Source organism: Chiloscyllium plagiosum, unplaced genomic scaffold (genome assembly GCF_037043375.1).
Source record: "Chiloscyllium plagiosum isolate Xiang-an unplaced genomic scaffold, Cpla_swu_hap1 HiC_scaffold_7, whole genome shotgun sequence".
Classification (NCBI taxonomy): Eukaryota; Metazoa; Chordata; class Chondrichthyes; order Orectolobiformes; family Hemiscylliidae; genus Chiloscyllium; species Chiloscyllium plagiosum.
In genome coordinates, this window is record NW_028270145.1 from 117,373,221 (window position 1) to 117,400,592 (window position 27,372).

The window sequence follows — 27,372 nt, forward strand, 5'->3', positions numbered from 1 at the left end:
CAGAAACTGCTGGAAAAGCTCAGCAAGTCTGGCAGCATCTTTGGAAAGAAATCAGAGTTCACATTTTGGGTCCAGTGACCCTTCCTCACAATCCTTGGGTCATCAGACCCAAAACATTAACTCTGATTTGTCTCCACAGATGCTGCCGACTTGCTGAGCTTTTCCAGCAGTTTCTCTTTTTATTTCTGATTTACAAGATCCACAGTTCTTTCGGTTTTTCTCAAATGAAAACAAACTCAGTATGTCCAACCTACCATCATCAAAGAGCCCACTCTCTGCAGGTATCCATCCAATAAACCTCCTCTGAATCACCTCCAAAACATTGACATCCTGGGAAGTTCCCCCAAACTGTACACAGTGTACAAGATGTGGTCTCACCACTGCCCTGTGTAACTGAAACACAACATCCTTCGTTTTATATTCAAGCTATCTTAGAAAGAAGGACAACATCCCATTAGCTTTCCCGATGACATGCTGTCCCTGTCATCTTCTGTGACTCCTACACCTGATCTCCTAGATTCCTCTGCACTTCAGAATTCTGCAGTCGTTCTCCATTTAAGTAAGACTTTGATTTTTTATTTATTCTTCTTGCTAAAGTAAATAATTTCACATTTTCCTAGATTATACTGAGATTCAGGTTTCCCAGAGTGTAAGGGAGGTGATAATCTAGTTTTATGATTGCTGGACTATTAGTCCAGAGATGACGGTAATGTTCTGGGGACCTCGGTTCAAATCCAACTATGGCAGATGGTGGAATTGAATGCAATTTTAAAAATCTGGAATTAAGATTCTTATGATGACCATGAATCCATTGTTGATGAGAAAAACCCACTTGGTTCACCAATGTCCTTTAGGGAAGGAAACTGCCTTCCTTACCTGGTTGGTCTACATGTGACTCCAGACCCACATAAATGGAGTTGACTCTTTACTGCCCTCTGGGTAATTAGGGATGGGTAATAAATGCTGGCCTCGTCAGTGATGCCATCATCCCATGAATGAATGAAAAAAAACTCCATCTGCCAGATTATTGTCAACTCACTTCACCTCTCGATGTCCATCAACCTGATGAAGGGCTTTTACCTGAAATGTCGATTTTCCTGCCCCTCAGATGCTGCCTGACCTGCTGTGCTTTCCCAGCACCACTCTAATCTTGACTCTGATCTCCAGCATCTGCAGTCCTCACTGTCGCCAATGTCCATCAACACCCATGGCATATACTTTCCGAGATATCTTTCTGTTGAATACAAATGCCTTTAATGTCCTTATCTAAATGAACACGTGTTGAATGGCAGAGCAGGGTTTGAGGGCCGAATGGTCTACTGCTGTTCAGATTTTGTATGGGCATTGAGTGACCCAACAGCCAAGCTGTCAACCAAGGGCAACAAAGAGTGACACGTACCTCCCCAGATGGGTGTGTGGTCACAGATAAGGACAAACCCTTCCAAGCACTGTAATGAAATTTTAATCTGTTTGTATAATCAATCAATTAATAAAATATGGACAGCTGCATAGTATGTCTTTGGTTTTTTTTTTAATCTTTGGAGAAAAGTTCCACAATCAGTGCTCCCTTAGGAGGCGGAGCTTGGCAGCATTTTTTAAGACATGCTAATGATGTCATCAGTGTATTAGAACATGTGACCTGAGAATATAAGAGTTTCAGACTCCCTCTTAACCCAGGTCACCTGAAACATGACACATTGACGTAAGTGAGCAACTCTCTATAACTGAATTGTTTAATGTAAGCTCAGGCACAGAAGAGCAAGTTAATGAAATATTTGTAAATGTTAGTGAGCTGAAATAAACGTCTATTGGGTACTTCAATACCATGCTGTCTATGTCCTAGATGTTTAGCTTACGAAGGACAATATATATTCTTAATCACCTCGGATGCTGCCTGAACTGCTGTGCTATTCCAGCACCACTAATCCAGAATCTGGTTTCCAGTATCTGCAGTCATTGCTTTTACCTCTATATTCTTAATCTTGCAAGGAATGAAAGGATATCGGGAGAGTGCGGGTCAGTGGCATTCCTGAAGAAGGGCTAATGCCCGAAGTGTCGATTCTCCTGTTCCCTAGATGCTGCCTGACCTGCTGCGCTTCTCCAGCAACACATTTCCATCTCTGATCTCCAGCATCTGCAGACCTCATTTTCTCTTGAAATGCTCATCAGCCATGATTGAATAGCGGAGTAGACTCGATGGGCCGAATGGCCTTACTTCCACTCCTATTTCTTTTGGTCTTATATAAACATTGCTGCATGAAGTCAGAATATCCTATAGCGAGCAAAACCCATATCACTATTCCTAGATGTTAGCTGGGTTATCTGTAAATGTTGTCTTCTGGCCTCTGTGTCTCCAGACTAGAGATGGACATCCCTACGTTGGGATTCAAAGCTTCTCAGTGTCTGAAGTGTTGGACAGTGTTAATCCTGAGCATTGCCTGTAGACTGTAGACATGTGTGTTCTTCCTGCGTAATGATGTTCAGTCAGGACCACTCCAACTGTGTACACATGCACAGATGTCAATTAGCCATCCCAGACAGGCAGCAAGTGGAAAGACCAAACAACTAATGAAGATAGCTTTGTAAACTGAGAGTATGAGAGTGTTTGTGACTGTAACCATTGTATCCTAGCTGGGTTTTAGCCGAGCAAGATTTACAGTGATGTGCAAAAGAGGTGAAGGTGATGTGAGAGAAACCTTTCTCACAGAGTGACTCGTTAGGGTGTGGAATGTACTCCCTGGAAATGTGATAGGAACACATTGAGGCATTCAAGATGGGCATTGGATGGTTATTAGGATAGGAATGGGGGTCTGGGAAAGGGCAGGAGATTGGTACTGGGGATGAGAACTGGTAGACCCATTGGTCTCCTTCTGTGCTGTAACAATCCGGAAAGTTCCAGGGAACAGCAATTGCAATCCCCATCCTCACCTTTGATCAGACCATTGTCTGTTTTCTCAGTGGTTAAGCTGTCAGACAGTCTGTGGTCTCCTGGTATGTTCAGAATGTCCATCCATCCCATTACTCTCTGTGGTCGGCAAGTATAGCCTGCCCCCTTCACTCAGCCCTGACCCCTACTGCAAAACTGTGTGGGTTTCCGTCACCTCTGCTCCCAGTCTGACCAGCAGCTGCGACGTGACGAAATGTTTACATCTAAAACCCTTTCTGTTGAGGTGACTCACACAGCTGACAGCCTCTGAAATGCCTGGCCTTTCTTCAGGGAGATTTTCAGGAGCTCTGATTCCAAATTTGGGATTTGATTCAAGCAGAATAGTCTGAGTCAGAAGAATGAGAGGTGACCTTATTGAAACATACAAGACTCTTAGGGGCCTTAAGAGGGGAGATGTGGAGAGATTGTTTCCCCATGTGGGAGAGTCGAGGGCCATCTCAGAGTACAGGGTCACCCATTGAAGACAGAGATGAGGAGGGATTCCTTCTCTCAGAGGGGAGTGAATCTGTGGAATCCTTTACTACAGAAGGCTGTCGAGGCTGGGGCATTCTGTAAAGTCAAGGCTGTGATTGACATATTTTTAATTTGGAAAAAAATCAAGGAAGCCAATCAAAGTCAGAGGAGGCATTAATGTCACTGAACAGGTAATTCTAAACCACATGGGTTCAAATCGTGCCACAGTAGATCTTGAGATATAAATTCAATCAAATCTGAAATTAAAAACTGTTGATTATCCTGGGTCACTAATGTCCCACAGAGAGGGACATCCTTTACCTGGTCTGGCCTACATGTGAGTCCAGACCCAGTGCAATGTGGGTGACTCTCACCGACACTCCTAACTGGCTGAGAAAGCACGTTGTATCATGGACAACAAATGGCCGCCCTGTCAGCTACATCAAAATCCGACACAAGAAATGGAAAAAATATATGGTTCCTCACTCTTTCTCAACAGAGCAACCTTCCAATCTGAAACTACACTGTCGGAGTGTCAGTGCTGAGGGAGCGCTGCACTGTCAGAGGGTCAGTGCTGAGGGAGCGCTGCACTGTCGGAGGGTCAGTGCTGAGGGAGTGCCGCACTGTCGGGGGAGTCAGTGCTGAGGGAGTGCTGCACTGTTGGAGGGTCAGTACTGAGGGAGTGCTGCACTGTCGGAGGGTCAGTGCTGAGGGAGTGCCGCACTGTCGAAGGGTCAGTGCTGAGGGAGTGCCGCACTCTTGGAGGGTCAGTGCTGAGGGAGTGCTGCACTGTCAGAGGGTCTGGGCTGAGGGAGTGCTGCACTGTCGGAAGGTCAGTGCTGAGGGAGTGCCGCACTCTCGGAGGGTCAGTGCTGAGGGAGTGCTGCACTGTCGGACAGTTAATGCTGAGGGAATGCCGCACTGTCAGAGCATCAGTACTGAGGGAGTGCCGCACTGTGTGAGGGTCAATACTGAGGGAGTGCCGCACTATCGGAGGGTCAGTATTGAGGGAATGTCACAGAGGTCAAGGTGAAGGTGATAGGTCGGAGTAGGGTGGAGGCGGAGAGGCACCTCACCTTGACCTCTTTCCACCTATCACATTTCCAACGCCCCTCCTCCAAGTCCCTCCTCCCTACCTTTTATCTTCTCCTGCTGAACACTCTCTGCTCATTCCTGAAGAAGGGCATGTGCCCGAAACGTCGAATCTTCTGTTCCCTAGATGCTGCCTGACCTGCTGTGCTGTTCCAGCAATAAAGTTTCAGCTTTGATCTCCAGCGTCTGCAGACCTCACTTTCTCCTGTGGAATACAAGAGCAGGATGTACTGCTCAGGATGTCTAAGGTTCTAGTCAGAGCACTTTTGGAATATTGTGAGCAGTTTTGGGCCCCATATCTAAGGAAGGAAGTGCTGGCTTTGAAGGGGGTCCAGAAGAGGTTAGCAAGAGTGATCCCAGGGATGAAGGGCTTGTCATATGAGGAGACCCTGGGTCTGTTCCTGATGGAGGTTAGAAGGATGAGGGAGAATCTGATTAAAACTTACACAATACTGATAGACCCGGATAGAGTGGACATGGAGAAGATGTTTTCACGAGTAGGAGAGACTAGGACCCGAGGGCACAGCCTCAGAGTGAAGGGATGACCATTTAGAACTGAGATGAGGAGGAATTTCTTCAGCCGGAGGGTGTAGAACTCACTGCTGCAGAGGGCTGTGAAGGCCAAGTCACTGAGTGTATTTGAGACAGAGATAGATAGGGTCTTGATTTGGAAGGGGATCATGGGTTACAGGGATAGCTCCTTGAAAGTGGAGTCGCAGGTAGATAGGATAGTGAAGAGGGCGTTTGATATGCTTTCTTTTATTGGTCAGAGTATTGAGTACAGGAGTTGGGAGGTCATGTTGTGGCTGTACAGGACATTGGTCAGGCCACTGTTGGAATATTGCGTGCAATTCTGGTCTCCTTCCTATAGGGAGAGATGTTGTGAAATTTGAAAGGGTTCAGAAAAGATTTACAAGGATGTTGCCAGGGTTGGAGGATTTGAGCTACAGGGAGAGGCTGAACAGGCTGGGGCTGTTTTCCCTGGAGCGTCGGAGGCTGAGGGGTGACCTTATAGAGGTTTACAAGATTATGAGGGGCATGGATAGGATAAATAGACAAAGTCTTTTCCCTGGGGTCGGGGAGTCCAGAACTAGAGGGCATTGGTTTAGGGTGAGAGGGGAAAGATATAAAAGAGACCTAAGGGGCAACTTTTTCACGCAGAGGATGGTGAGTGTATGGAATGAGCTGCCAGAGGAAGTGGTGGAGGCTGGTACAATTACAACATTTAAGAGGCATTTGGATGGATATATGAATAGGAAGGGTTTGGAGGGATATGGGCCGGGTGCTGGCAGGTGGGACTAGATAGAGTTGGGATATCTGGTCGGCATGGACGGGTTGGACCGAAGGGTCTGTTTCTGTGCTGTACATCTCTGTGACTCTGTGACTCTATGAGAAGGCAGGAGGATGGGAGTTGAGAAACGTATCAGCCATGATCAAATGGCGAGCAGACTCGATGGGCCGAATGGTATGGAGTGGAATTCCAAATAGGATGCAGAATGAGAGAGACCTGGGGGTGTTTGTGCACAGAACGTTGGAGATGACAGATGGTGTTTAAAGGCGATGAACAAAGCAGCTGAAATGTTTGGTTTTATTAACAGAGGGACAGAGTTCCGGAATGGTTATACCCCGTGTCAATCATAGACTCCGGCAGCATGTTTATGCCCAATTCTGAGGCTCACACTATCGGAGGGTTGTCAGGGACTTTGGGAGGCTATAGAGAGGTTCCACTCAATGGGACCCAGGGTGAGGGAGTGGATGTGGAGAAGCTGGGACTGCTCTCCTTCAGGGGGACAGAGTGAGGGCGGGATTGAGTGGTGGTGTTTAACTGATTAACAGTTTTAGGTTGAGTAAATGAGGAGAAGGTGTTCCTGGGGCTGGAGGGTCAGTGACCAGAGGGACACAGATTGAGGAGAATCAATAAAAGGACTGAAGGAGAGAAGAGGATTTCTCTTTCCTCAGCGAGTTGTTGTGATCTGGGAGGCATTGCCTGAAAGGGCAGAGGAAGCAGATTCAACCAGAACTTTCCATCAGACAATTAGGGAAGGCCATAAGTGGCCAAACGTTTCCAGGCTGAAGAGGAAAGAGCAGAAAGAGGGACAAAGTGGAGGACTTTCAAAGAGGCAGCATGGACAGAATGAGCTGAATGGCTCCCTCCGTGTTGTAAGATTCTGTGATATTCACCAGGTCTTTCTCACTGTGTGTTCCTGGCCTATATCAAACTGGGCGTGGGAAGTGAGGGTGGCTGCAGGGAGAGAGAGAGAGAGAGACTGCGTGTGTGTGTCTCACTCACTCATTCACACACAAACACACACACTCTCTCTTTCTCTCATACACATGCTTACACACAGATACACACACTCACACTCACACTCTCACATGCACAGATACACACACACACACTCATATACTCATACACGTATAGATACACACACAACACACACTACACACTCACACACGCACAGATACACACCCACCCACACACACACACTCGCACACACATACATACTCACACACACATAGATACACACGCACACAGACTCGCACACACAGACACATACACACACAGACATACACATTCACACACACACACACACTCTCACTCACACACACTGACACACACATACATACACACACCTCTGCCTTCCTGCCCCCCAGAAAAGAAATAAAAGCCTTGAATTATGATATAACCTGCTGATGAGCATGTAACTGCTAAGAATAATTGTAAAACTCATTTGTCCTTGAAGGAGGGAGGTCTGGAAAGATTGAGTAGACTGGGAGGTTAGAAGAATGAGGGGGGTATCTTATGATGAAGGAAGTAGATGCGATAGAAGCAGGGAGGTTGTTTCCACTGGCGGGTGAAACTCAAACCAGGGCACATGGCCTCAAAATAAGGGGGAGCAGATTTCGGACTGAGCTGAGGAGGAACCTCTTCACCCAGAGGGTTGTGAATCTGTGAGATTCCCTGCCCAGTGAAACAGCTGGGGCTACCTCACTGAATGTTTTTAAAACAAAGATAGATTTTTGAACCGTAAAGGAATTACTGGAATAAAGGATGGGAGGTGGAGCTGAGGCCACGAAAAGATCAACCATGACCTTTTATTGAATAGTGGAACAGATTTGAGGAGTCAGATGGACTCCTCCCACTCCTAGTCCTTATATTCTCACCTGGGTCTGTCCTACGTGTGACTCCAGACCCACTGCAATGTGGGTGGCTCTTAATTGCCCTCTGGACAATTAAGAATGGGCAACAACTATACTGAACCAGCCAGTGATACTCATGAAGAAGCAACAAATATACATGCCTGGGCAGAAAAGCACAAACCTGTCTGACCTTCCTGACTCATAGACTTGCAGGAAGTGTGTCCAGCCGCAGCTCTTGTTTGACCGTATGACGGCTCTGGAGCTGTGGATGGACTCACTGTGGAGCATCCGTGATGCTGGGGGGGTTGTGGATAGCACGTTTAGTGAACTGGTCATACCACAGGTTAGGATTGCTGAGGGACAGAGTGAATGGGTGACCAAAAGACAGAAGAAGAGTAGGAAGGCAGTGCAGGTGTCTCCTGCGGTCATCTCCCTCCAAAACAGGTGTACCGTTTTGGATACTGTTGGGGGAGATGGCTCACCAGGGGAGGGCAGCAGTTGTAAAGATCATGGCACCGTGGCGGGCACTGCTGTTCAGGAGGGTGGGAAAAAGACTCGTAGGGCCATGGTCATAGGGGATTCTATTGTGAGGGAAGTAGATAGGCGGTTCTGTGGCCGAAAATGGGACTCCCGGAAGGTATGGTGCTCGGGTCAGGGATGTCACCGATCGGCTGCAGAGCATTCTAAAAGGGGAGGGTGAACAGCCAGTTGGCTTGGTGCATGCAGGCACTAACGATAGAAGTAGAAAACGAGATGAGGTCCTGAAAGAAGAATTCAGGGAGCTAGGAGAGAAGTTAAAGAGGAGGACCTCGAAGGTAGTGGTCTGGGGAGTACTACCAGTGCCACGTGCTCGCCAGCGTAGAAATGAAAAAATCGGCAGGATGAACGCGTGGCTTGAGAGATGGTGTCGGAGGGAGGGGTTCAGATTTGTTGGACATTGGGACCGGTTCTGGGGAAGGTGGGACTATTACAAAATGGACGGTCTACATCTGAACCAGACTGGAACCAATGTCCTTGGGGGGGTTTTTGCTCCTGCTGTTGGGGAGGTTTTAAACTAATGTGGCAGGGGACTGGGGACCAGAAGAGAAAACAAGTCGGCAGCGAGTTGGAGACTGGAGACTGTAAGAATTATGAAGATAACATTAATAAAGGGAATAATAGACAGAGAGCAGATAAGCGCAAAAAAACATAGTGGCATGAAATGCATCTACTTTAATGCAAGGAGTATAGTGGGTAAGGCAGATGAACTTAGGGCTTGGATTGGTGGCTGGGAGTATGGCGTTATTGCAGTCATAGAGACTTGGTTGAAGGAAGGGCATGATGATTGGCAACTAAATGTTCCAGGATATAGACACTTCAGACAGGACAGGGAAGGAAGTAAAAGGGGAGGGTGGAGTGCATTGCTGGCCAGGGAAATATCACGGCTGTGCTAAAGGAGGACACTATGGCGATCTTGGGTAGTGAGGCATTATGGGTGGAGCTGAGAAATAAGAAGGGTGTAGTTACATTGTTGGGGCTGTATTACAGTCCTCCTAACAGTGAGCGTGAGGTAGAAGAACAAACAGGTAAACAGATTATGGAAAGATATAGAGGTAATAGGGTAAGTGGTGATGGGAGACTTTAATTTTCCCAACATTGACTGGGATACACTTAGTATCAGAGGTCTGGATGGGGTAGAATTTGTACGAAGCGTCCAGGAGAGTTTTCTAGAGCAGTATGTCAATAGTCCAATGACGGAAGGGGCCATATTGGACCTGGCACTGGGGAATGAGCCAGGACAGGTGGTAGAAGTTGTGGTGAGGGATTTCTTTGGGAACAGTGACCACAATTCTGTAAGTTTTAGAATACTCGGAGATAAAGAAGAGAGTGGTCCTAAGGGAAGAGTACTAAACTGGGCCAAGGCCAGTTATACCAAAATTAGACAGGAGCTGGGAATTGTGGATTGGACACAGCTATTTGAAGGGAAGTCGACATTTGAGATGTGGGAGGCTTTCAAAGATCGGTTAACGGTAGTGCAGGATAGGCATGTCCCGTTGAAGGCAAAGGATAGGAAGGGCAAGATTCGTGAACCGTGGATGACAGCAGAAATTGTACGACTAGCCAAGAGGAAAAGGGAAGTGTACATAAGGTCCAAGCAGCTAAGAACAGAACGGGCCCTGGAGGAATATCGGGAGAGTAGGACCAGTCTTAAACAAGGAATCAAGCGGGCTAAAAGGGGTCATGAATTAGCTTTAGTGAGCAGAATTAAGGAGAATCCCAAAGCATTTTATTCTTATATAAGAAGCAAGTGGGTAACTAGAAAAAGGATTGGTCCACTAAAGGATAACGAAGGAAGGCTGTGTGTCAAACCTGAGAGAATGGGTGAGATTCTGAATGATTACTTTGTATCAGTGTTCACTGAGGAGAGGGACATGATGAATGTTGAGATTAGAGATAAACGTTTGATTAGTCTGGATCACCTTGACATAAGTAGAGAGGATGTGTTGGGTTGGCTAGAGGTTATTAAGGTGGACAAATCCCCAGGACCGGATGGGATCTATCCCAGGTTGCTGAGGGAGGCGAGAGAGGAAATAGCTGGGGCCCTGACAGCTATCTTTGTGGCAGCCTTAAATACAGGTGAGGTGCTGGAGGACTGGAGGGTTGTTCATGTTGTCCCCCTGTACAAGAAGGGTAGTAGGGATATTCCGGGTAACTACAGACCAGTGAGCCTGACGTCGGTGGTGGGAAAGTTGCTGGAGAAGGTATCGAGGGATAGGATCTATTTATATTTAGAAAAGAATGGGCTTATCAGTGATAGGCAACATGGTTTTGTGTGGGGGAGATCGTGCCTTACCAACTTAATAGAGTTCTTCAAGGAAGTGACCAAGTTGATAGATGAAGGAAGGGCTGTTGATGTCATATACATGGACTTTAGTAAGGTGTTTGATAAGGTTCCCCATGGTAGACTAATGGAGAAAGTGAAGTCACATGGTGTGCAGGGTGTTCCAGCTAGGTGGATAAAGAACTGGTTGAGCAACAGGAGACAGAGAGTAGTAGTTGAAGGGAGTTTCTCGAAATGGAGAAAGGTGACCAGTGGTGTTCCACAGGGGTCAGTGTTGGGGCCACTGTTGTTTGTAATGTACATAAATGATCTGGAAGAGGGCACTGTTGGTATGATCAGCAAGTTTGCAGATGACACGAAGATTGGTGGAGTAGCAGAAAGCATAAGGGACTGTCAGAGAATACAGGAGGATATAGATAGACTGGAGAGTTGGGCGGAAAGGTGGCAGATGGAGCTCAATCCAGACAAATGTGAGGTGATGCACTTTGGGAAGTCTAATTCTAGAGCAAATTATACTGTAATTGGAAGAGCCTTGGGAAAAGTTGATGGGCAGAGAGATCTGGGAGTGCAGGTCCATTGTACCCTGAAGGTTGCTGCACAGGTGGATAGAGTGGTCAAGAAGGTATATGGTATACTTGGCTTCATCGGACGGGGTATTGAGTATAAGAGCTGTCAGGTCATGTTAAAATTGTACAAGACATTGGTCCAGCCACATTTAGAATACTGTGTACAGTTCTGGTCGCCACATTACCAAAAGGATGTGGATGCTTTGGAGAGGGTGCAGAGAAGGTCTACGAGGATGTTGCCTGGTATGGAAGGTGCTCGCTATGAAGAGAGGTTGAGTAGGTTAGGTTTATTTTCATTAGAAAAACGGAGACTGAGGGGGAACCTGATTGAGGTTTACAAAATCATGAAGGGTATAGACAGGGTGGATAGAGACAAGCTTTTTCCCAGGCTGAAGGATTCAATAACGAGAGGTCATGCTTTCAAAGTGAGAGGTGGAAAGTTTAAGGGGGATGCACGCAACAAGTACTTCACACAGAGGGTGGTGGGCGTCTGGAACGCGTTATCAGCAGAGGTGGTAGAGGCAGGCACGGTAGATTCATTTAAGATGCGTCTGGACAGATGCATGTGTAGGTGGGGAGCAGAGGGATACAGATGCTTAGGAATTGGCCGACAGGTTTAGACTGGATTTGGGTTGGCTCAGGATTGGAGGGCCGAAGGGCCTGTTCCTGGGCTGTAAATTTTCTTTGTTCTTTGTTATTTGCAAACACATGCTCTCCATCAGAAATGTCAGCATTGAATGTTGGTCAGGAGCAGGGATCCTTGTTGGTACTCCCATACTCCACTTCCCTGGCTATTTCTGTCAATTGTCCATCTCTCATGGAGCTGCGGACAATCTCAGGCTCACTGGTTTGGACCTTGTGGAGACAGGATTGTGCTTTCCCATCTGAGGAAGGGCATGTGCCACCACTCGGCATCACTCTGTCAGGCATTGTCCGATAACGGCGGGTCAACGAAGCAGCTCAGCATCAAGCCAAAACTAAAACCAAAACTTATCTCACTCTCTGCATTGGCGGAAACATCAAAAGAATTGACACTGGCGAAAGTTCCAGAACACAGCTAATGGTCTATCATGCATTATTAAAGACAAATTGGATGCAAGCAGAGCATTAAAGGTTGGCTTGTGATAAATCATTGAGAGGACAGACAGGAACTGGGAGCAAGACACAAAGCAGATTTCCTCTGAGCAGGTGCCGAGTTCAGAGAGAAATCATCTCTGCAGCAAGGTAAGATCCTGTCGTCTTCAGGCAAATTGCAGCAGCATAGAGGGAGAGCAAGAGTAGAGAGAATGTGGAGCTAATTTAGTTCCTCACAGAAATTGGACAACAGTATACTTCCTGCAAACACTGGAGGAGGCGTCCATTGCTGTGGAAGGAAAGGTGAGAGAGAATGCTTCTGTAAAGACGAGGGAGAGAGAGAGAGAGAGAGAGAGAGGGAGAGACAGAGCGAGGGAGAGAGACAGAGGGAGGGAGAGAAAGAGAGAGAGAGGTGATCGTGATGTTTCCAGACATGAGGAATTTCCATCTGGAAGATAAATTGGAGGAGTTGAGAGTGTTTTTGGGGAAGAAGAAGCTGAGGGGAGATTTGATTAAGCTTACCAAATCACGAGTGGCTGGGTGGTATAAACAGGGAGAAACTACCGTGTCCTGGAAAAGGACTACAAAACAAAGGGGACAGATTAAAGACACTGGGAACAGTAAGGCCAGAAGACCCAAACTGAGAGTCTGGTGGAGGAAAGGTCAGTCAGGACACGGGAAAGTCAATGAGACAGTTATCCAGGGAAGAGCAATGTGCAGGGTTACAGGGAGAGACAGGAGAACGTCTCAAAGTGAAGTGCTCAGTTGGAGAGCCAGAAACAATAGACTGAATGGCCTTTGGTCACAATTATGTGAATGTGTACCCCAGAGAACGTCAGTGTGGGAGTATACCCCAGTGAGGGTCAGTGTGTGCGGGAGTGTACTCCAGTGAGAGTCAGTGTGTGTGGGAGTATACCCCAGTGAGAGTCAGTGTGAGGGAGTGTACCCCAGTGAGAGACAGTGTGTGTGGGACTGTTCCCCAGTGAGAGTCAGTGTGTGTGGGACTGTGCCCCAGTGAGAGTCAGTGTGAGGGAGTGTACCCCAGTGAGAGACAGTGTGTGTGGGACTGTACGCCAGTGAGAGTCAGTGTGTGTGGGACTGTGCCCCAGTGAGAGTCAGTGTGAGGGAGTGTACCCCAGTGAGAGACAGTGTGTGTGGGACTGTTCCCCAGTGAGAGTCAGTGTGTGTGGGACTGTGCCCCAGTGAGAGTCAGTGTGTGTGGGAGTGTACCCCAGTGAGAGTCAGTGTGTGTGGGACTGTTCCCCAGTGAGAGTCAGTGTGTGTGGGAGTGTACCCCAGTGAGAGACAGTGTGTGTGGAACTGTACCCCAGTGAGAGTCAGTGTGTGTGGGAGTGTACCCCAGTGAGGGTCAGTGTGTGTGGGACTGTACCCCACTGAGGGTCGGTGTGTGTGGGAGTGTACCCCAGTGAGAGACAGTGTGTGTGGGACTGTTCCCCAGTGAGAGTCAGTGTGTGTGGGAGTGTACCCCAGTGAGAGTCAGTGTGTGTGGGAGTGTACCCCAGTGAGAGTCAGTGTGTGTGGGAGTGTACCCCAGTGAGAGACAGTGTGTGTGGGACTGTTCCCCAGTGAGAGTCAGTGTGTGTGGGAGTGTACCCCAGTGAGAGACAGTGTGTGAGGGACTGTACCCCAGTGAGAGTCAGTGTGTGTGGGAGTGTACCCCAGTGAGAGTCAGTGTGTGTGGGACTGTACCCCAGTGAGGGTCGGTGTGTGTGGGACTGTACCCCAGTGAGAGTCAGTGTGTGAGGGAGTGTACCCCAGTGAGGGTCAGTGTGTGTGGGAGTGTACCCCAGTGAGGGTCAGTGTGTGTGTGGGAGTGTACCCCAGTGAGAGTCAGTGTGTGTGTGGGACTGTACCCCAGTGAGAGTCAGTATGTGTGGGACTGTTCCCCAGTGAGGGACAGTGTGTGTGGGAGTGTACCCCAGTGAGAGTCAGTGTGTGGGGACTGTACCCCAGTGAGAGTCAGTTTGTGTGGGAGTGTACCCCAGTGAGAGTCAGTGTGTGTGGGAGTGTACCCCAGTGAGGGTCAGTGTGTGTGGGACTGAAACCCAGTGAGGGTCATTGTGTGTGGGACTGTACCCCAGTGAGTGTCAGTGTCTGTGGGACTGTACCCCAGTGAGAGTCAGTGTGTGTGGGAGTGTACCCCAGTGAGAGACAGTGTGTGTGGAACTGTACCCCAGTGAGAGTCAGTGTGTGTGGGAGTGTACCCCAGTGAGGGTCAGTGTGTGTGGGACTGTACCCCAGTGAGGGTCGGTGTGTGTGGGACTGTACCCCAGTGAGAGTCAGTGTGTGAGGGAGTGTACCCCAGTGAGAGTCAGTGTGAGGGAGTGTACCCCAGTGAGAGACGTGTGTGTGGGACTGTACCCCAGTGAGTGTCAGTGTCTGTGGGACTGTACCCCAGTGAGAGTCAGTGTGTGGGAGTGTACCCCAGTGAGAGACAGTGTGTGTGGAACTGTACCCCAGTGAGAGTCAGTGTGTGGGAGTGTACCCCAGTGAGAGACAGTGTGTGTGGAACTGTACCCCAGTGAGAGTCAGTGTGTGTGGGAGTGTACCCCAGTGAGGGTCAGTGTGTGTGGGACTGTACCCCAGTGAGGGTCGGTGTGTGTGGGACTGTACCCCAGTGAGAGTCAGTGTGTGAGGGAGTGTACCCCAGTGAGAGTCAGTGTGAGGGAGTGTACCCCAGTGAGAGACAGTGTGTGTGGGACTGTTCCCCAGTGAGAGTCAGTGTGTGTGGGAGTGTACCCCATTGAGAGTCAGTGTGTGTGGGAGTGTACCCCAGTGAGTGTCAGTGTGTGTGGGAGTGTACCCCATTGAGAGTCAGTGTGTGTGGGAGTGTACCCCAGTGAGAGTCAGTGTGTGTGGGTGTGTACCCCAGTGAGAGTCAGTATGTGTGTGTGTGTGGGAGTGTACCCCATTGAGAGTCAGTGTGTGTGTGTGTACCCCAGTGACAGTTGGGGAACGATTCCCTGCCTCGTCACTACCCTTGTTGTATAGTTTATCTGGGACTAAGTGTTGAGAAACCTGTCTGGAGGATCATTAAGATTCTCCCCAGTTTCTGTGAGTGCAGTAACATATGGGGCTGGGCTTGTCTTGGTTGGCACGTTTTCTTTGTGCTCAGTCAGTGCTGATGCAGTCTGATAATCTGGCTGTTTGCCTGTATTTCTGATTGAAGCAGTTCCCTCCTGGTTTATATACTTCAGTGTGTTTGACATTGGATCTCTGGACTGTTTGTTTGGGGATGGAGATTATTGACTAAGTCACATGATGCTGCCATGGCCTGTGGTGGAACAGAAAGGTTTTTGGTGTTGCTGGCGACTTGTGAAGTCTCAGTCCACCGTCCCATGTGTTAAATGAATTAATAATGGCACTAAATCTGTCTTCATCGTTCATGTCACCCCCCCCTCAGTGTGTCAGTACAATTGCTAATGGAGCATCAATTTCACACTGAGATAAGAAGGAATTTGTTCTCTCAGAGGGTTGGGAGTCTTTGGAACTCCTTACCACTGGGAGCTGTGGGGGCAGTATCCGCGTGGATATGTAACGCTGAGACAGGGAGAGATTCTTGATCAGTCGGGGAGTCAAAGGAAGGTGGACAATGTCGGATCGCCATGATCCTATTGAATGGTGGAACAGGCTGAAGGGGCCAAATGGTCTTCTCTGGTTCCTATTTCTGATGATCTCTCCCAATCAGACTGTTAGGATAAAATCAGATCCCATGGGATACAAGGAGTTCCCAACTCCTTGTTGAATTTCACATTAACCCCGTGTTTTTGAGGTGGACGAACATCATCCTGGATCCATCTCTGCTGTCCCTGTGATTGAGCGGTGTGCAGTGGGATGTATCAGACAGTCTGGCCACAGGAATGAGGAACACATTGAGTGAAGCTGTATCACAAGACTGTCAATAGGCAGAGAAAGAGAGAGAGAGAGAGAGAGAGATCAGGACCTCAACCGGATTCACACTGTGACTGTAAGACCAGGTCAGAGGGAGGCTGGACTGGAAGCTGTGGTCAACCATCTGACCACTTCATTGCCTCAAAGTTTCCCGTCAGGAGTGTGATGGTGAACTCACCGTACAGTTGGCTGAGTCCAGACACAACAACCTCTGAAAACATGATTGAAGCCAGAGCATTCCATCTGAGTTACCGCTCAGTCACAAACTCTGTCCACCACCAGCATAGCTGAAAATGTGTTGCTGGTAAAGCGCAGCAGGTCAGGCAGCATCCAGGGAACAGGAGAATCGACGTTTCGGGCATAAGCCCTTCTCCAGCATCTGCAGTCCTCACTTTCTCCCCACCACCAGCACAGCCAGGATTGCCCACAAGACCTTCCAGAGGAACAATACACTATACCCAAGCCCATCACTCAGCCCAGGGAGGAGAGGGGCAGCAAAACCTATTGGAGTCCCTTCATTTCACGGTTGTGCCGATCCTGACTTTGAGACGAGGGCACTGTTTCTCATTCACCGTTGGCTGGATATCCAAGAATTCCTTCAAAGGAGAGACTTGTCACAGAACTTTCACTGTACACAAGGCTATGGACAAAAAATACTGCAGATCCTGGAATCCAAAACTGACAGGCAGGAGGCTGGGGGAACACAGCAAGGCAGGCAGCATCAGGAGGGACAGGCAGGAGGCTGGGGGAACACAGCAAGGCAGGCAGCATCAGGAGGGACAGGCAGGAGGCTGGGGGAATTAAGCAAGGCAGGCAGTATCAGGAGGGACAGGCAGGAGGCTGGGGGAACACAGCGAGGCAGGCAGCATCAGGAGGGACAGGCAAGAGGCTGGGGGAACACAGCGAGGCAGGCAGCATCAGGAGGGATAGGCAGGAGGCTGGGGGAACACAGTGAGGCAGGCAGCATCAGGAGTTGGAGAAGTGGCCGTTTCGGGTGTAACCCTTCTGCTCTGAAATGTCAACTTCTCCACCTCCAGATGCTGCCTGCCTTGCTGTGTTCCCCCAGCCTCCTGCCTGTCCCTCCTGATGCTGCCTGCCTCGCTGTGTTCCCCCAGCCTCCTGCCTGTCCCTCCTGATGCTGCCTGCCTCGCTGTGTTCCCCCAGCCTCCTGCCTGTCCCTCCTGATGCTGCCTGCCTCGCTGTGTTCCCCCAGCCTCCTGCCTGTCCCTCCTGATGCTGCCTGCCTTGCTGTGTTCCCCCAGCCTCCTGCCTGCCTATTATTGATCAGAAGGCAGCAATGGTTCAGGGTGATGGCTCACATTCAGTATCTCCAAGGTTAGGATGTGCAGACAGTTATGTCCACTTGGAAAACGATTACAATTGATCAAGGTGCAAATAAAGGTGATGCTGTGTGTTTTGTTGGGGTTGGCACAGAGTTGAGAAAGTGAACCTTACATTCCTGAGGCAGAGTGAAGTCTCGTGTACTGATCATGCAATTGGCATGAGTTATAGCTGGTTCGAAAAAGTGAACATGAAAGTTGTTGGCTGCAGTTCAGGAAAGTAATTTGTGTGTTTATAATGTGGAGAGGTGATGGATATTTCCTGGAGGGAATATTGGCTTGGCATCCAATGACCAATCGCCTTGCAGCAGCGAGCACTCAGTGATTAGTTTATCTCCATGTTCCAGCACGCACATCAACATTGACCATGACACGCCTGATCCACCAGCTCCTAATGTCATAGGAATATACTCAAAACAAACCCCAAATACACACAGTGCCACACTGTCGGAGGGTCAGTACTGAGGGAGTGCCGCACTGTCGGAGGGTCAGAACTGAGGGAGTGCCGCACTGTCGGAGGGTCAGTACTGAGGGAGTGCCGCACTGTCAGAGGGTCAGTATTGAGGGAGTGCCACACTGTCGGAGGGTCAGTGCTGAGGGAGTGCCGCACTGTCAGAGGGTCAGTGCTGACGGAGTGCCACACTGTCGGAGGGTCAGTGCTGAGGGAGTGCCGCACTGTCAGAGGGTCAGTGCTGAGGGAGTGCCACACTGTCGGAGGGTCAGTGCTGAGGGAGTGCCGCACTGTCAGAGGGTCAGTGCTGAGGAAGGGCCACACTGTCAGAGGGTCAGTGCTGAGGGAGGGCCACACTGTCAGAGGGTCAGTGCTGAGGGAGTGCCGCACTGTCGGAGGGTCAGTGCTGAGGGAGTGCCGCACTGTCAGAGGGTCAGTGTTGAGGGAGTGCCGCACTGTCAGAGGGTCAGTGCTGAGGGAGTGCCACACTGTCAGAGGGTCAGTGTTGAGGGAGTGCCGCACTGTCAGAGGGTCAGTGCTGAGGGAGTGCCACACTGTCAGAGGGTCAGTGCTGAGGGAGTGCCGCACTGTCAGAGGGTCAGTGCTGAGGGAGTGCCACACTGTCAGAGGGTCAGTGCTGAGGGAGTGCCTCACTGTCAGAGGGTCAGTGCTGAGGGAGTGCGGCACTGTCAGATGTACAGTACTGAGGGAGTGCCACACTGTCAGAGGGTCAGTGCTGAGGGAGTGCCTCACTGTCAGGGGGTCAGTGCTGAGGGAGTGCCGCACTGTCAGATGTGCAGTACTGAGGGAGTGCCGCACTGTCAGAGGGTCAGTGCTGAGGGAGTGCCGCACTGTCAGGGGGTCAGTGCTGAGGGAGTGCCGCACTGTCAGAGGGTCAGTGCTGAGGGAGTGCCGCACTGTCAGAGGGTCAGTGCTGAGGGAGTGCCGCACTGTCAGAGGGTCAGTACTGAGGGAGTGCCGCACTGTCAGAGGGTCAGTACTGAGGGAGTGCCGCACTGTCGGAGGGTCAGTGCTGAGGGAGTGCCGCACTGTCAGAGGGTCAGTACTGAGGGAGTGCCGCACTGTCAGAGGGTCAGTACTGAGGGAGTGCCGCACTGTCAGAGGGTCAGTACTGAGGGAGTGCCGCACTGTCAGAGGGTCAGTACTGAGGGAGTGCCGCACTGTCAGAGGGTCAGTGCTGAGGGAGTGCCGCACTGTCAGGGGGTCAGTGCTGAGGGAGTGCCGCACTGTCAGAGAGTCAGTGCTGAGGGAGTGCCGCACTGTCAGAGGGTCAGTACTGAGGGAGTGCCGCACTGTCAGAGGGTCAGTACTGAGGGAGTGCCGCACTGTCGGAGGGTCAGTGCTGAGGCAGTGCCGCACTGTCAGAGGGTCAGTACTGAGGGAGTGCCGCACTGTCAGAGGGTCAGTACTGAGGGAGTGCCGCACTGTCAGAGGGTCAGTACTGAGGGAGTGCCGCACTGTCAGAGGGTCAGTGCTGAGGGAGTGCCGCACTGTCAGGGGGTCAGTACTGAGGGAGTGGTCGCACTGTCAGGGGGTCAGTGCTGAGGGAGTGCCGCACTGTCAGGGGGTCAGGGCTGAGGGAGTAGCGCACTGTCAGGGGGTCAGTGCTGAGGGAGTGCCGCACTGTCAGGGGGTCAGTGCTGAGGGAGTGCCGCACTGTCAGAGGGTCAGTGCTGAGGGAGTGCCGCACTGTCAGAGGGTCACTGCTGAGGGAGTGCCGCACTGTCGGAGGGTCAGTGCTGAGGGAGTTCCGCACTGTCGGAGGGTCAGTACTGAGGGAGTGCCACACTGTCAGAGGGTCAGTACTGAGGGAGTGCCGCACTGTCAGAGGGTCAGTGCTGAGGGAGTGCCGCACTGTCGGAGGGTCAGTGCTGAGGGAGTGCCGCACTGTCGGAGGGTCAGTACTGAGGGAGTGCCACACTGTCAGAGGGTCAGTGCTGAGGGAGTGCCGCACTGTCAGAGGGTCAGTGCTGAGGGAGTGCCGCACTGTCAGGGGGTCAGTACTGAGGGAGTGCCGCACTGTCAGAGGGTCAGTGCTGAGGGAGTGCCGCACTGTCAGAGGGTCAGTGCTGAGGGAGTGCCGCACTGTCAGGGGGTCAGTGCTGAGGGAGTGCCGCACTGTCAGGGGGTCAGTGCTGAGGGAGTGCCGCACTGTCAGGGGGTCAGTGCTGAGGGAGTGCCGCACTGTCAGGGGGTCAGTGCTGAGGGAGTGCCGCACTGTCGGAGGGTCAGTGCTGAGGGAGTGCTGCACTGTCGGAGGGTCAGTACTGAGGGAGTGCCGCACTGTCAGAGGGTCAGTACTGAGGGAGTGCCGCACTGTCAGAGGGTCAGTGCTGAGGGAGTGCCGCACAGTCAGGGGGTCAGTATTGAGAGAGTGCCGCACTGTCAGGGGGTCAGTACTGAGGGAGTGCCGCACTGTCAGAGGGTCAGTACAGAGGGAGTGCCGCACTGTCAGGGGGTCAGTACTGAGGGAGTGCCGCACTGTCAGGGGGCCAGTACTGAGGGAGTGCCGCACTGTCAGGGGGTCAGTACTGAGGGAGTGCCGCACTGTCGGAGGGTCAGTACTGAGGGAGTGCCGCACTGTCAGGGGGTCAGTGCTGAGGGAGTGCCACACTGTCAGAGGGTCAGTACTGAGGGAGTGCCGCACTGTCAGGGGGTCAGTACTGAGGGAGTGCCGCACTGTCAGGGGGTCAGTATTGAGGAGTGCCGCACTGTCAGTGGGTCAGTACTGAGGGAGTGCCGCACTGTCTGGGGGTCAGTCCTGAGGGAGTGCCGCACTGTCAGGGGGTCAGTGCTGAGGGAGTGCCGCACTGTCAGGGGGTCAGTACTGTGGGAGTGCCACACTGTCAGAGGGTCAGTACTGAGGGAGTGCCGCACTGCCAGAGGATCAGTACTGAGGGAGTGCCGCACTGTCAGGGGGTCAGTGCTGAGGCAGTGCCGCACTGTCAGAGGGTCAGTGCTGAGGGAGTGCTGCACTGTCAGAGGGTCAGTGCTGAGGGAGTGCCGCACTGTCAGAGGGTCAGTGCTGAGGGAGTGCTGCACTGTCAGAGGGTCAGTACTGAGGGAGTGCCGCACTGTCAGGGGGTCAGTACTGAGGGAGTGCCGCACTGTCAGGGGGTCAGTGCTGAGGGAGTGCCGCACTGTCAGAGGGTCAGTGCTGAGAGAGTGCCGCACTGTCAGGGGGTCAGTGCTGAAGGAGTGGCGCACTGTCAGGGGGTCAGTGCTGAGGGAGTGCCGCACTGTCAGAGGGTCAGTACTGTGGGAGTGCCACACTGTCAGAGGGTCAGTACTGAGGGAGTGCCGCACTGCCAGAAGGTCAGTACTGAGGGAGTGCCGCACTGTCAGGGGGTCAGTGCTGAGGCAGTGCCGCACTGTCAGAGGGTCAGTGCTGAGGGAGTGCTGCACTGTCAGAGGGTCAGTGCTGAGGGAGTGCCGCACTGTCAGAGGGTCAGTGCTGAGGGAGTGCCGCACTGTCAGAGGGTCAGTACTGAGGGAGTGCCGCACTGTCAGGGGGTCAGTACTGAGGGAGTGCCGCACTGTCAGTGGGTCAGTGCTGAGGGAGTGCCGCACTGTCAGAGGGTCAGTGCTGAGGGAGTGCCGCACTGTCAGGGGGTCAGTGCTGAGGGAGTGCTGCACTGTCAGAGGGTCAGTACTGAGGGAGTGCTGCACTGTCAGAGGGTCAGTACTGAGGGAGAGCCGCACTGTCAGGGGGTCAGTACTGAGGGAGTGCCGCACTGTCGGGTCAGTACTGAGGGAGTGCCGCACTGTCAGGGGGTCAGTACTGAGGGAGTGCCGCACTGTCGGAGGGTCAGTACTGAGGGAGACTGCACTGTCGGAGGGTCAGTACTGAGGGAGTGGTCGCACTGTCAGAGGGTCAGTACTGAGGGAGTGGTCGCACTGTCAGAGGGTCAGTACTGAGGGAGTGCCGCACTGTCAGAGGGTCAGTATTGAGGGAGTGCCGCACTGTCAGGGGGTCAGTACTGAGGGAGTGCCGCACTGTCAGAGGGTCAGAGCTGAGGGAGTGCCGCACTGTCAGAGGGTCAGTACTGAGGAAGTGTCGCACTGTCGGAGGGTCAGTACTGAGGGAGTGCCGCACTGTCAAAGGGTCAGTACTGAGGGAGTGCCGCACTGTCAGGGGGTCAGTACTGAGGGAGTGCCGCACTGTCGGAGGGTCAGTACTGAGGGAGACTGCACTGTCGGAGGGTCAGTACTGAGGGAGTGCCGCACTGTCGGAGGGTCAGTACTGAGGGAGTGGTCGCACTGTCAGAGGGTCAGTACTGAGGGAGTGGTCGCACTGTCAGAGGGTCAGTACTGAGGGAGTGCCGCACTGTCAGAGGGTCAGTACTGAGGGAGTGGTCGCACTGTCAGAGGGTCAGTACTGAGGGAGTGCCGCACTGTCAGAGGGTCAGTATTGAGGGAGTGCCGCACTGTCAGGGGGTCAGTACTGAGGGAGTGCCGCACTGTCAGGGGGTCAGTATTGAGGGAGTGCCGCACTGTCAGGGGGTCAGTACTGAGGGAGTGCCGCACTGTCGGAGGGTCAGTACTGAGGGAGACTGCACTGTCGGAGGGTCAGTACTGAGGGAGTGTCGCACTGTCGGAGGGTCAGTACTGAGGGAGTGGTCGCACAGTCAGAGGGTCAGTACTGAGGGAGTGGTCGCACTGTCAGAGGGTCAGTACTGAGGGAGTGGTCGCACTGTTGGATGGTCAGTACTGAGGGAGTGCCGCACTGTCAGAGGGTCAGAGCTGAGGGAGTGCCGCACTGTCAGAGGGTCAGTACTGAGGGAGTGCCGCACTGTCAGAGGGTCAGAGCTGAGGGAGTGCCGCACTGTCAGAGGGTCAGTACTGAGGAAGTGTCGCACTGTCGGAGGGTCAGTACTGAGGGAGTGCCGCACTGTCAGAGGGTCAGTACTGAGGGAGTGCCGCACTGTCAGAGGGTCAGTGCTGAGGGAGCAACGCATTGTTGGAGGGTCAGTGCTGAGGGAGTGCCGCACTGTCAGGGAGTCAGTACTGAGGGAGTGCCGCAATGTCAGAGGGTCAGTACTGAGGGAGTGCCACACTGTCAGAGGGTCAGTGCTGAGGGAGTGCCGCACTGTCAGAGGGTCAGTGCTGAGGGAGTGCCGCACTGTCAGGGGGTCAGTACTGAGGGAGTGCCGCACTGTCGGAGGGTCAGTGCTGAGGGAGTGCCACACTGTCAGAGGGTCAGTACTGAGGGAGTGCCTCACTGTCAGGGGGTCACTACTGAGGGAGTGCCGCACTGTCAGGGGGTCAGTATTGAGGAGTGCCGCACTGTCAGGGGGTCAGTACTGAGGGAGTGCCGCACTGTCAGGGGGTCAGTCCTGAGGGAGTGCCGCACTGTCAGGGGGTCAGTGCTGAGGGAGTGCCGCACTGTCAGGGGGTCAGTGCTGAGGGAGTGCCGCACTGTCAGAGGGTCAGTACTGAGGGAGTGCCGCACTGTCAGAGGGTCAGTACTGAGGGAGTGCCGCACTGTCAGAGGGTCAGTACTGAGGGAGTGCCGCACTGTCAGGGGGTCAGTGCTGAGGGAGTGCCGCACTGTCAGAGGGTCAGTACTGAGGGAGTGCTGCACTGTCAGAGGGCCAGTGCTGAGGGAGTGCCGCACTGTCAGAGGGTCAGTGCTGAGGGAGTGCTGCACTGTCAGAGGGTCAGTACTGAGGGAGTGCCGCACTGTCAGAGGGTCAGTACTGAGGGAGTGCCGCACTGTCAGGGGGTCAGTACTGAGGAAGTGCCGCACTGTCAGGGGGTCAGTACTGAGGGAGTGCCGCACTGTTCGAGGGTCAGTACTGAGGGAGACTGCACTGTCGGAGGGTCAGTACTGAGGGAGTGCCGCACTGTCAGAGGGTCAGTGCTGAGGGAGTGGTCGCACTGTCAGAGGGTCAGTACTGAGGGAGTGCCGCACTGTCAGAGGGTCAGTATTGAGGGAGTGCCGCACTGTCAGAGGGTCAGTACTGAGGGAGTGCCGCACTGTCGGAGGGTCAGAGCTGAGGGAGTGCCGCACTGTCAGAGGGTCAGTACTGAGGAAGTGTCGCACTGTCGGAGGGTCAGTCCTGAGGGAGTGCCGCACTGTCAGAGGGTCAGTACTGAGGGAGTGCCGCACTGTCAGGGGGTCAGTACTGAGGGAGTGCCGCACTGTCAGGGGGTCAGTATTGAGGAGTGCCGCACTGTCAGGGGGTCAGTACTGAGGGGGTGCCGCACTGTCGGAGGGTCAGTACTGAGGGAGACTGCACTGTCGGAGGGTCAGTATTGAGGGAGTGCCGCACTGTCGGAGGGTCAGTACTGAGGGAGTGGTCGCACTGTCAGAGGGTCAGTACTGAGGGAGTGCCGCACTGTCAGAGGGTCAGTACTGAGGGAGTGGTCGCACTGTCAGAGGGTCAGTACTGAGGGAGTGCCGCACTGTCAGAGGGTCAGTACTGAGGGAGTGGTCGCACTGTCAGGGGGTCAGTACTGAGGGAGTGCCGCACTGTCAGGGGGTCAGTATTGAGGAGTGCCGCACTGTCAGGGGGTCAGTACTGAGGGGGTGCCGCACTGTCAGAGGGTCAGTGCTGAGGGAGTGCCGCACTGTCGGAGGGTCAGTACTGAGGGAGACTGCACTGTCGGAGGGTCAGTACTGAGGGAGTGCCGCACTGTCGGAGGGTCAGTACTGAGGGAGTGGTCGCACTGTCAGAGGGTCAGTACTGAGGGAGTGGTCGCACTGTCAGAGGGTCAGTACTGAGGGAGTGCCGCACTGTCAGAGGGTCAGTACTGAGGGAGTCGTCGCACTGTCAGAGGGTCAGTACTGAGGGAGTGCCGCACTGTCAGGGGGTCAGTACTGAGGGAGTGCCGCACTGTCAGAGGGTCAGTATTGAGGGAGTGCCGCACTGTCAGGGGGTCAGTACTGAGGGAGTGCCGCACTGTCGGAGGGTCAGTACTGAGGGAGACTGCACTGTCAGAGGGTCAGTACTGAGGGAGTGCCGCACTGTCGGAGGGTCAGTACTGAGGGAGTGGTCGCACTGTCAGAGGGTCAGTACTGAGGGAGTGGTCGCACTGTCAGAGGGTCAGTACTGAGGGAGTGGTCGCACTGTTGGATGGTCAGTACTGAGGGAATGTTGCACTGTCAGAGGGTCAGTACTGAGGGAGTGCCGCACTGTCAGAGGGTCAGAGCTGAGGGAGTGCCGCACTGTCAGAGGGTCAGTACTGAGGAAGTGTCGCACTGTCGGAGGGTCAGTACTGAGGGAGTGCCGCACTGTCAGAGGGTCAGTACTGAGGGAGTGCCGCACTGTCAGAGGGTCAGTGCTGAGGGAGTGCCGCACTGTCAGAGGGTCAGAGCTGAGGGAGTGCCGCACTGTTGGAGGGTCAGTACTGAGGAAGTGTCGCACTGTCGGAGGGTCAGTACTGAGTGAGTACTGCACTGTCAGAGGGTCAGTGCTGAGGGAGTGCCGCACTGTTGGAGGGTCGGAGAATAAATTTAAGAGGGGATAGACAGATTTTAATTAATACCAGTTTGAAGGATTATGGAGAGTGGGCAGGAAACTGGTTTTGAGACCATGATAAGATAAGCCATGATCCTATTTAACAGTGGAGCTAACCCAAGGGGCTCTATGGCCTATTCCTACTCCTAGTTATTAGCAAAGCCATATTAACCGAGTGTGGCATCAAAGAGCCCAAGTAAAACTATGGTCAGTGGGTATTGGGGGTTGTTGGAGGGTCAGTCATCTCAGCTCCAGGACATCTCTGCAGGAGTCCCTCAGGGGAGTGTCCTGGACCCAACCATCTTCAGCTGCTTCATCAATGACCTTCCCTCCATCAGAAGGTCAGAAGTGGGGATGGTCCCCGATGATTATACAATGTTCAGCACTATTCACCACTCCTCAGGTACTGGAGCAGTCCATGTTCAAATGGAACAAGATCTGGACAATCTCCAGGCTTGGGCTGACAAGTAACATTCACGCCACACAGATGCCAGGCTATGACCATAGTATATCCTGTGAAGTTACCATTGAACAGGAACTGAAGTGGGCTGGCAACATAAATCCTGTGACACAGAGATTGCTGGAAAAACTCAGCAGGTCTGGCAATATCTGTGGAGAGAGTTAAAAATCACACAACACCAGGTTATAGAGTCATAGAGATGTACAGCATGGAAACAGACCCTTCGGTCCAACCTGTCCATGCCGACCAGATATCCCAACCCAATCTAGTCCCACCTGCCAGCACCCGGCCCATATCCCTCCAAACCCTTCCTATTCATATACCCATTCAGATGCCTCTTAAATGTTGCAATTGTACCAGCCTCCATTATAGTCCAACAGGTTTATTTGGAAGCACTAGCTTTAGAGATGCAGCCCCCTCATCAGGTGGTGCTGGAGCATGACCATACGGCACACAATTTATAGCAAAAAGGTTACAGTGTCGTGGAGTTGTAATGACATATGCAACAACTTTAGTTGTGGCAAGAGAAAGAGAATTAAAGTCTCCAGTCTGAAATATTTGACAGAGGCAGAGGAGAGGTGTTGGGAACAGGTAGTGTGGAGGCCCAGTGGATACAAAGAGGGGCTTCTTATTGAGTTGGAAGAATTTAACTCAGAGGGTGGTGTGTGTATGGAATGAGCTGCCAGAGGAAGTGGTGGAGGCTGGTACAATTGCAACACTTAAAAGATATCTGGATGTGTATATGAATAGGAAGGGCTTGGAGGGACATGGGCCAGGTTTTGGCAGATGGGACTAGATTGGGTTGGGATATCTGGTCGGCATGGACGGGTTGGACCAAAGAGTCTGTTTCTGTGTTGTACATCTCTATGACTCTATGAGAAATGGAGACATGAAATGGCGTAAATGCAGTGTGAAAATGGGTGCTTTCAGTTGAGAGTAAAGTAAACAAGAGATAAACTTTCACAAGATAGACCAGGCATTTTGGGTGGTGGAGGTGGTGGTGTCAGGTATGTTATTATGGTACACACTGCTGCTACTGAGCGTCGGTGGTGGAGGGAGCGGGTGTGATGCCAATCAATTGGGCTGTTTTGTCCTGGATGGTGCCAAGCTTATGACCAGAAGACATAGGAGTGGAGGGAAGCCGTTCGGCCCATTAAGTCTGCTCTGCCATTCAGTGAGATCATGCCTAATCTGATAATCCTCAACTCCACTTTCCTGCCTTTTCCGCAGGACCAGTGATTCCACTTCCCAATTTAAAAACCTCTCTCAGTCTTCCGTGTTCTTCATGACCTTAAAGTCTCAATGACGGCCCTCTGTGGTCAACAGTTCCACAGACTCACTCCCTTCTGAAAGAAGAAATTCCTTCTCATCTCTGTCTTAATTGTGTTATCTTTTACTCTGAGATGGTACCCTCTGGTCCCAGCCTCTCCCAGAAGGGGAGACAACCTCTCAAGATCTTCCCCATTGAGCTCCCTAAGAAACCTGTATGTTTCAAATGTAATTCTACTATCTAAACACTAACCCACTGGTAATACACCCACTCGGCAAACACAGACATATTAAAAATGGATGTTCGAGGTGGAGTGAAAGACTGGGAAGCCACTTTCGTGATCTCTGTTTAGATCAGAGTG

The 27,372-nt window shown here is 52.1% G+C and overlaps 1 protein-coding gene and 1 pseudogene across 1 annotated transcript in view; one reads left to right on the forward strand and one right to left on the reverse strand.

Moving 5' to 3' along the window:
- LOC148149684 (uncharacterized) overlaps positions 1-15,722 on the reverse strand; it is a 95,843-nt pseudogene extending 80,121 nt beyond the window's left edge.
- Positions 1-27,372, forward strand: part of tns1b (tensin 1b) — an 816,333-nt gene that overhangs the window by 285,318 nt on the left and 503,643 nt on the right. The gene's annotated exons all lie outside the window — the stretch shown is intronic.